The sequence below is a fragment of the Delphinus delphis genome, chromosome 13 (genome assembly GCF_949987515.2).
Source record: "Delphinus delphis chromosome 13, mDelDel1.2, whole genome shotgun sequence".
NCBI classification, from domain to species: domain Eukaryota; kingdom Metazoa; phylum Chordata; class Mammalia; order Artiodactyla; family Delphinidae; genus Delphinus; species Delphinus delphis.
Window position 1 is genome coordinate 6623693 of NC_082695.1, and position 10963 is coordinate 6634655.

A 10963-nucleotide genomic window follows, 5' to 3' on the forward strand; every position below is an offset into this window, starting at 1 on the left:
GTGAGTCAGCACCGGGTGCCCAGGCCGGGGGGCTTGGGTCATGGGGTGTCCTCCCTGAAAGGTGCCAAGAGTGTTGGAGGACTTGGGGGTATGAGGCTTCCTATTTAAAATTCGTTCCTGATGGTGCACAGCCATCCAGTCTGTGAGTCGTAAGATTGGAGCTCTGCTTAAGAAAAAACAAAACGGAAACTACTGCAGACAACATAGCGTGTGCCAGTCACTGTGGGGTGCTTTCTGTAGTCCTTTCCGTAGTCCTCAGTCCTCCTCTAGTTTTCAGATGAAAAGCCTTTTAGTTTCTAATTTTCATGGAAATTCATGCCTGTATTTCTTCTATTTATTTTTGGCTGTGTTGTGTCTTCGTTGCTGTGCGCGGGCTTTCTCTAGTTGCGGCAAGCAGGGGCTACTCTTCATTGTGGTGCACGGGCTTCTGATTGTGGTGGCTTCTCTTTCTGTGGAGCACAGGCTCTAGGTGCGCGGGCTTCAGTAGTTGTGGCACGTGGGCTCTAGAACGCAGGCTCCGTAGTTGTGGTGCACAGACTTAGTTGCTCTGCGGCATGTGGGATCTTCCCGGACTGGGGTTCGAACACTGTCCCCTGCATTGGCAGGTGGATTCTTAACCACTGCGCCACCAGGGAAGCCCAAGTGCCTGTATTTCATGTTTCTTCACTAAGTGTTTAATAAGCAACTGCTGTGTGTCTATGTCGGGCCACATGCAGTCCTCAGTAGAGACTCCTCGTGGGTAGTTATTCTCATGTCAGAGATAGCAAACGAGCGAGCAAGTTAAGGTTCCGGTGGTCGCGGGAGCTAAGAAGGAGACATTAGGGATGCTGGGTGCCTGATGGGGGGCCCAGGAGGTGACCGACAGTCCACTGGCACCAGCCTGCCTTGAGGAGGCTGCCGTGGATGGAGAGAAGGGAGTGTGGTGAGCCCTGGGGCTCATCGATGGAGAAGTAATGACCTGACAAGAGATCCAGTCAGCTCCTTGCACTGGGCTTGGGAAGCTAGAGAAATTGGGAATGAACAGGAGAGAAGACACCACAGGACACCCAGAACAGTGAGTAGATCCCTTTGCCCTGAGTGTGTGTGTGTGTGTGTGTGTGTGTGTGTGTGTGTTTAAACCTCCCTCCCCTATGCCGTATGAGTGCTGGCGCCCTCACTTTACAGGTGAGATGGGCACAGAGGTCAGGGAAGCAGCAAGGGGCGGTCTGGACCAGGAGTCCATGCCGCTGTCCTCTAGACACGGACAGAGGCATTTGTAAATGGTTGGAGTCTGGCTTGTTTGCAAGTCTTTTCTTTGTGGGGTTTGAAATGCTTGAGAAAGTCGTGTTCAGTTTGTAGCTGGAAATGCTTAAAGGAATTTAATCAAATTTGTAAACGATGTTTACATTTAGGGAAATTTAGTCTGCCAAATACGTGAGATAATTGAGCATTAATTGAAGAACAAGTGAAAGGGGAGTGTTTTACATTTTAACTAAAATTTTCCTAAAATATTTCTAAGTCGTGCTTGAAGACTGAAAGGAAACTTCTTTTTGAATATATAACCTTAATAAATTGAGTATTAATTTGAATAAGAAACGAGAGGCCAGACTTCATGTAGAGCCTCCACTGTCCCCACTGAGTTTTTCTGTTGCGGTTCCAGTTTGCTTTGACCTTGTTCCCCTTCAGTGTTTTAATCTGTAACCCAGTCTGCTTTCAGCCTCACGTTGTGTCTCCCAGGGCCTCAGCACCGTTGACATTTGGGCTGGGCCATTCTTTGCAGAGAGCGGGGTGATGTGGGGACCGTCCTGTGCATTGTAGGGTGTAGAGCAGCATCCCTGCTTCCACCCACTAGGTGCCAGTAGTACACAGTGTACCCTGCACCCCCCGTTACGGAAATCCAAAACGTCTCCAGACATGGCCTGATGTCCTCCTGAGGATCAAAATCGCCTCTAAGCAAATTAATCATACAGAGGCAAAAGCTGGTGTCTGATCTGTGTGTGTGCGTGCACAAATTTGTGTGTGTTTTACAGAGGACAAGACCCATGAGCAAGGGGGCACCACCCTTGAGATAACAGAAAATACAAACTTTAACTGGCTGGGGGTTTGGAGTATGTATAATACAATTTCCATAAGTATGAATATTTATCAGCTAGTCATTTGAGAGCATGATGTAAAGAAGCCATCTGTGGAGGCCTTTATGGAGAGAAAAGAGGCTAAAAGAAATGTGCAAAATGTTTATTTTTAGAGCCCAACTCTCAGCAAGTTGGCTTCGTCCTCTGAAAGCTGCCCACTCTGGGCGTCAAGTGCATCGTTGGGTTAGGAGAGGCGAGTGCCACACTGCTGGTTCCAAGTCACCATCCACCTAAGAATTACCACCAGGTAGCATGCAAAGGTAGGATGGCTGGGTGGACACCACATTAGTCTGGGATACTTAATTTTTATGTTTTTGATTGGTAGTTTGCTTGAATAAGTAATACCAACACCTGACACAAGTCAACAGGCAGATGAGAACATACAGTGAACGTTCGCGCTCTGCTCCTCCCGCTTGGCCCCCGTTCTTCTTTCCAAGGCAGCCATTCTCGCCAGTTTCTTCAGTATCCTTTCTTGGGGAACTTTAGAGGGTAAATTTCTGAGTATCGCAATAAATGCTCGAGCTTCTGTTGTTTATCTTTGGTTGTAGGCAAGATTCATTTTCACAAAGATTGATGTGCAATTACTGGAGAAATCCAAATTAGAATAAATTATTAATTGTAGGAAATTGAGAAATTCATGAACCTTCAGTAGAAAGGTGTTTTGTGAAGATGTCCACTGTTTAGAGCCATAAGAGGTCTCTAGAATCCCCTTTTTCATCTTTAGGCCTAGATCAAGATAAAATACAGTGCTCTCAATTTCTGCAGTAATACTGGATTTTCTGTTTAGCTTTCTTTTCCCCCAGTTTGTTTTTACATGTGTGTTTCCTGTTCAGAGGTATTGACGTGAAAAGCTGTTTATCATGTCCTCAAATGTTTGCATGCCCCATTTCTTTCTTTATTTGGCTGCATCGGGTCTTGGTTGCAGCACGCGGGCTTCTCTCTAGATGTGGCCTGTGGGTTTTCTCTTCTCTAGTTGTGGCATGCAGGCTCCAGGGTGTGTGGGCTCTCTAGCTGTGGTGTGCAGGCTCCAGGGCATGTAGGCTCTGTACTTTGTGGCATGTGAGCTTGGTAGTTGTGGCGCACAGGCTTAGTTGCCCTGCGAAATGTGGGATCTTAGTTCCTGGACCAGGGATTGAACCCTCGTTCCCTGCCTTGAAAGGTGGATTCTTTACCACTGGACCATGGGAAGTCCTGCATGCCCCATTTTTGATTTTCTATCGTAGATCAGACTTAAGAAACAAACTTTTGGGCTTCCCTGGTTGCGCAGTGGTTAAGAATCTGCCTGCCATTGCAGGCGCCACAGGTTCGATCCTTGGTCTGGGAAGATCCCACGTGCTGTGGAGCAACTAAGCCTGTGCGCCACAACTACTGAGCCTGTGCTCTAGAGCCCGCGAGCCACAACTACTGAGCCCATGTGGCACAACTACTGAAGGCCACGTGCCTAGAGCCTGTGCACAGCAGCAAGAGAAGCCACCGCAATGAGAAGCCTGAGCACCTCAACGAAGAGTAGCCCCCGCTCGCCGCAACTAGAGAAAGCCCGCGTGCAGCAGCGAAGACCCAGCATAGCCAAAGATAAACAAATAAAATAAATAAATTTATTTAAAAAAAAACAACTTGATATAAAGTATGGTTTTACTGTCCTGAGGATATAAACCACACTGGAGTCACTAACTACTGATTTAATCATGACACTTCACCCACAGCTTGTCTGGTTGTCAAACTGTTCGGTCTGATTGCCTTACTTAACTAGTTTCTTCAGTCAGTGGTCTCCAAACTTTTTTGGTCACATGTTCTAATAAGTGTTTCTGAGTATACTTCCACTATTGTTTATTAAGTTATTTATAAGTCCTATGTGTACTTTTGTGCTAATATGTATGTGGTAAATCCCACATAAATAGGAATTCTAATATCCCCTCCTGTGAATCACCCTTCTTACCATGTGAGGCAGGTGCACCCCACTTTGGAGCTGATTGCCCCAGAATGGTGATGGAAACAGTGTCAAAATGATTTCAAGGCCTTCCCGGGCTGACGTTTTTCCTTAGAGAAGATGGCACGTGTGTTGTCTGTCTGCCTTCTTAGGATGTTGGCGTTTTGAGAATTCTTAGAGCTTCATCCCGTTCAACCTCCGTAGTCTTACAGATGAAACTAAGGCCCGGGTAGGTTAAACAAGTTATTTGAGGCCTAAAGAGAGGTTCATGGTGGATCCAGAACTAAAATTTATCTCCTGAGGTTCTTGCAGGCCAAGCTCTTTCACTAGGCTCCTCCTTCTCCTTCATCTGCTCTAATCCCTGGCAAGCCACTCTGTGACATGTCCATTAAACTAATAAGGGACCATTCTAGATCCTTCTAAAACTGCTCATTTAAAGGGACCTGTTTGGAGTTCAGGGTTTTTGAGCCCAAGCCACCCGTTCTCTTTGCCTGACACTGCAACAAATCTTTCTTTGCTGAAAAAAATAAAAATAAAGGGACCTATTTGAGGGAGTTTCACACAGATGTTTTTAGTGGAGCCACTAGGAATGGTTTTTTCCCCCCTTTTTAGGGGTTTTAACTCTCAGAGGAGAAAGGGGAAAAAATCCGGATCCTTTTTTTTTTTTTCCTGCGGTACGTGGGCCTCTCATTGTTGTGGCCTCTCCCGTTGCGGAGCACAGGCTCCGGACGCGCAGGCTCAGCGACCGTGGCTCACGGGCCCAGCTGCTCCGCGGCATGTGGGATCTTCCCGGACCGGGGCACAAACCCGTGTCCCCTGCATCGGCAGGCGGACTCTCAACCACTGCGCCACCAGGGAAGCCTCTGGATCCTTTTTTGAAGCCTGTTGTAGTGGGTTGAATGGTGCTCCCCTACCCCCGCCCCCCCCAAAAAATTAAGAAGATATGTCCACCTGGAATCTGTAAATGTGACCTTTTGGGGATAAAAGGTCTTTGCAGATGTAATTAATTTAAGGATCTTGAGATGACATCATCCTGGATTAAGGTGGGTCCTCAGTCCAATGACAAGTGTTCTTAGAAGAGACGGGGAGAAGACAGAGAAGAAGGCCACCTGAAGGCAGAGCTGGAGGGATGCAGCCGCAAGCCACAATGCATGGAGCCACCAGAAGCTGGAAGAGGCAAAGTATCGTCCCTTAGAGCCTTCAGAGGGAATGTGGCCCATCCCATACCTTGATTTCAGACTTCTGGCCTCCAGAACTGAGAGCAAATAAGTCTCTGTTGTTTTAAGTCACCAGTTAGTAGTAATTAGTTATGGCAACCCCAGGAAGCTAACACATCTGTTATGGAAAGTGAATTGTGAGCAGGAAGGTTGAGAACAGGAGTCCTGCATGCAAATGAGAATTGATCTTGCTTTGTCTCATTTCTAGGAGCACAGTGAGGCCCTTTATGGAATGTTCTGTATGCCTTGACTAGACATTCGAGGATGCAGTTCTTTCCTTCAAGTGGCTCAGACTCATGAAGGAGACTGACCAGGTTAAATACAATAGTGGGCATTAGCAGAGGGGCAGCCAGGCAGGGAAGTCTTTTCAGAGGTGGGGATAGTTGAGCTGGGCTTTGACAGGTGAGCGGGAGTTGGCCAAGTGGAACACAAGGGCACGGTGGTGTAACGAAGGCTCGGACGTGGGAATGAACAAGCACCAGGGTCATAATCCAGTCTGGCCTGAAGAAGAATAACTAGTGAAAGGTGAGGCTCCAGTGTGGTGAGGTAAGAGAGGACAGCTAAATGGGGCTGCCATGCCTGGAATGATAAGCTTCATCAAGACATGGGGATGGTCTTCCTCTGCTGACCCTAGAATAGTGCCTGACACTCAGACTCTTGATAACTATTTGTTGAATAAAGGGGAAAAACCCCCACACGATCTCAATAGGTGCAGAAAAAGCATTTGACAAAATCCAACTCTTTCATGATAAAAACACTCAACAAACTAGGAAGAGAAGGGTCCACCCTCAACTTGATAAAAGGCATCTATGAAAAGCCCACAGTGAACATCACACTGAATGGTGTGATGTTCTAAAATCTTTGCCCCTAAGATCAGGAACGAGACAAGGATGTCTGCTCTTACCACTTCTATCCAGTGCTGTCCTGGAGGCTCTAGTCAGGGCTGTTTGGCAAGAAAAAGAAAAGGCATCCCATTTGGAAAGGGAGAACTAAAACTCTCTAATTTGCAGATGACATGATCTTAATATATCGAGGACCCTAAAGAATCTCCATGCCGACACAAAACAGCTATTACAGCTAAAAAGTGAGTTCAGGAAAGTGGCAGGATACAAGACAGTATAGAAAAATCAGTTGTATTTCCACACACTAGAGATAAATAATCCAAAAATTAAGTAAATTCCATTTACAATAGCATCAAAAATAATGAAATACTTAGGAATGCAGTAAACCAAAGAAGTACAGGACTTGTACACTGAAAACTGAAAAATTGTTGAAATTAAAGAAAGAAGACCTGGGGGCTTCCCTGGTGGCACAGTGGTTGAGAGTCTGCCTGCCAATGCAGGGGACACGGGTTCGTGCCCTGGTCCGGGAAGATCCCACATGCCGCGGAGCAACTAAGCCTGTGTGCCATGGCCGCTGAGCCTGCGCGTCCGGACCCTGTGCTCCGCAGCGGGAGAGGCCACAACAGTGAGAGGCCCTCGTACCACAAAAAAAAAAAAAAAAAGACCTAAATGAATGGAAAGACATCCTGCATTCATGGATTGGAAGACTTAACATTGAAATTAAGATTGCAGTACTCCCTAACTTGATACACAGATTTAATACAAGCCCGATCAAAATTCCAACTAATTTTTTATACATTTAATTAATTATTAATTTATTTGGCTGTGTTGGGTCTTCGTTGCTGTGCACAGGCTTTCTCTAGCTGCGGCAAGCGGGGGCTACTCTTTGTTGCGGTGAGTGGGCTTCTCACCGTGGTGGCTTCTTTTGTTGTGGAGCACAGGCTCTAGGTGCGCGGGCTTCAGTAGTTGTGGCATGTGGGCTTAGTAGCTGTGGCTCGCAGGCTCTAGAGCACAGGCTCAGTAGTTGTGGCACATGGGCTTAATTGTTCCGCGGCATGTGGGATCCTCCTGGACCAGGGCTTGAACCTGTGTCCCCTGCATTGGCCGGTGGATTCTTAACCACTGTGCCACCAGGGAAGCCCCCAACTGTATTTTTTGTTTTTTGGTTTTTTTTGGTGGTTTTTTTTTTTTTGCGAAAAAGGACAAGCTGATCCTAAAATTCATAGGGAAATGCAAAGGACCCAGAATAGCTAAAATAATCTTGACAAAGAAATATAAAGTTGGAGCACTCAGCACTTCCTGAATTCAAAGCTTACTCCAAAGCTACAGTAATCAAATCAGTGGAGTACCGACACAAGGATAGATTCCACAGATCGATGGAATAGAATTGAGAGTCCAGAAATAAACTCATATTCATCGTCAGTGGATTTTCAACAAAGGTGTCAAGACCATGCAACGGGGAAAGAATAAACTTTTCAACAAATGGTACGGAGACAACTGGATATCCACATGAAAGAATGAATCTGGACACACTTCATACACAAAAATTAACTAAAAATGGATCAAAGACCTAAATGTAAGAACAAAAACTATAAAAACTATTTGAAGAAAACTTAGGTGAAACTTTATGACCTTGGACAAGATATGGTACCAAAACACAAGCAAATAAAAATTTAAAAATAGATACGTTGGACTTTATCAAAATTTAAAACTTTTGTGGAATTCCCTGGCGGTCCAGTGGTTAGGACTCCACGCTCTCATTGCCAAGGGCCCGGGTTTGATCCCTGGTCGGGGAACTAAAATCCCACAAGCTGCGCAGTGCGGCCAAAAAAAAAAAAAAAAATTAAAAACATTTGTGTATCAAAGGACACTATCAAGAAGATGAAAAGATAGCCCACAGAATGGGAGAAAATATTTGCAAACTATAAATCTGAGAAGGGACAAGTATCCAGAATAAAGAAGTCTTTCAACTTAACATAAAAACTCAAGTTAAAAAATGGGTAAAGGATTGGAATAGATGTTTCTCCAAAGAAGATACACAAATGGCCAGTATGCACATGAAAAGAAGCTCAACATCATTCATTAAAGAAATGCAGGGCTTCCGTGGTGGCGCAGTGGTTGAGAGTCTGCCTGCTGATGCAGGGGACACGGGTTCGTGCCCCGGTCCAGGAGGATCCCATATGCCGCGGATCGGCTGCGCCCGTGAGCCATGGCCGCTGAGCCTGCGCGTCTGGAGCTTGTTGCTCCGTAACGGGGGAGGCCACAACAGTGAGAGGCCAGCGTATCGCAAAAAAAAAAAAAAAAAGAAATGCAAATCAAAACCATGAGATTCCAGTTCACACCCACTAGGATGCCTCAAATAAAAAAGCCAGATATGGGCTTCCCTGGCGCAGTGGTTTAGAATCCACCTCCCAATGCAGGGGACACGGGTTCAAGCCCTGGTCCGGGAAGATCCTACATGCCGCGGAGCAGCTAGGCCTGTGGGCCACAACTACTGAGTCTGCGCTCTAGAGCCCACGTGCCACAACTACTGAGCCCATGTGCCACAACTACTGAAGCCCACACACCTAGAGCCCGTGCTCCACAACAAGAGAAGCCACTGCAATGAGAGCCCCGTGCACCGCAACCAAGAGTAGCCCCCGCTCGCCACAACTAGAGAAAGCCTGCGTGCAGCAACAAAGACCCAATGCAGCCAAAAATAAAATAAATTAAAAAAAAAAAAAGCCAGATAGTAAAGGTGTTGGTGAGGATATGGAGAAATTGGAAAATTTATACATTGCTGTTGGGAATATAAAATGATATAGTCACTATGGAAAGAAGTGTGGCAATTCCTCAAAAAGTTAAACATAGAGTTACTATGTAACCCAGCAATTCCAGTCCTGGGTATATACCCCCCATATTGAAAACATGTTCACAAAACTTGTACATAAATGTTCGTAGCAGCTTTATTCATAATAGTCAAAAAGTGGAAACAATGTCCATCAGCTAATGAATGGATAAACAAAATGTGGTCTATTTATACAATGGAATATTATTCAGCCATAAAAGGAACAAAGTCCTGATACATGTTGCAACATGGATTGACCTTGAAAGTATTATGCTAAGTGAAAGAGGCCATACACGTATTGTAACTGATTCCATGCATATGAAATGTCCAGAATAGGTCTGTCCCTAGACATAGAAAGTAGATTAGCAGTTGCCTAAAGCTATGGGTAGTGGAGAATGGGGAGTGACTGCTGTTCGGTTTCCTTTGGGGATGACAGAAATGTTCTAGAATTAGATACTTGTGATGATTGCACAACTCTGTGCTTATACTAAGTCCCACTGAATTGTATATTTTTAAAGGGTGAATTTTATACTAAGTGAACTAGGTCTCAATTAAAAACAAAAGGAAAAATATTTTCCAATGATGATCATTGAGGGGGCATCGTGGTAAAAATACAATATGGAAAGAGAATAGCGCACACATCTGTAGAAGGGACTGAAGCAGGCCACTGAGATCTGGATTCTTGCCCCAAGGAAATGGAGGCTTAGTCCAACAGCGAATAGGTGATGGAGGCAGAATACATACCAAGGTCTGTCAGCCTGGGAGCCCTCTGCTTATAGCTTCTAGCCCTGAACTGGTCCAGTAGGAAAACCACTAGGTATTGTGGTTACCGAGCACTTGAAATGTGGCCAGTTGGAGTTAGGATGAGCTGTAAAGGTAAAATACACGCTGGGTTTTGAAGACTTAGTCTTATAAAAAGAAAGTATCTTAATAATTGCTTTATATTCATTATATATCGAAATCATACTGTTTCTCGATATATTGTGTTAAATAAAATATAAAGATTCATTTCACCAGTTCTTTTTACTTTCTAAAATGTGACTACTAAAACTTCTAAATTATATGTGGCTTGCAATACTTTTCTATTGGACAGTGCTACTCTAGACTATTGGTCCCCTGGGAGCAGGGTAGGAAAGGGTGATATTAATTTATCTGTGAAATAAAATTTCATTGAGCATCCTTGGCTGAATCAGCCTAAAGCTGACCACAAGGGGTCCTGGGAAAGGGGTGTCGCCTGTACCTTCAATCCTAAAGGGACAGAGGGAAGGAATTGGTGGTATCCCTTCCCTCAGGCAAAGAGGTTGAGGCCTTCCTCACTAGATTCAGATGTATCTGAATGTCTATGGTTAATCACGAAATCTGCAAAGCATGGCGATTAAAAAAGGCAGAAAAGGGTGGGCATCTTGTGTATTTTGACAAGATTTACTATTTAAGCAGAACTCTGGACTTCCCCAGTGGCGCAGTCGTTAAGAATCCGCCTGCCAATGCAGGGTACACATGGGTTTGAGACCTGGTTGGGGAAGATCCCACATGCCGGGGAGCAACTAAGCCGGTGCGCCACAACTGCTGAGCCTGCGCTCTACAGCCTGTTAGCCACAACTACTGAGCCCACGTGCCACAACTACTGAAGCCCGCGCGCCTAGAGCCCGTGCTCGGCAACAAGAGAAGCCACCGCAATGAGAAGCCTGTGCACCGCAACAAAGAGTAGACCCCGCTCACCGCAACTAGAGAAAGCCCGCGCACAGCAACGAAGACCCAACGCAGCCAAAGTAAATAAATCAATAAAATTTTAAAAAGTAATAATAAAGCAGAACTCCAAGAAATAACACCTTCAAAAGCTTCATCATCTAATGCAAAATGCATTTGATGATTGCGTATCAGTCAGATCTCAGAAGTCGGCTGGGGTCCGTCGGAGGAGGATCAAAAATTGCAATGTAAAATCCAGGAGAGAGAAAACTTTGTCAAGTTTATTCTGGTACCCTTAGCGCCGGGAACAGTGCCCGGCACGTAGTAGGCGCTTCTTAGATATTTGAATGAGT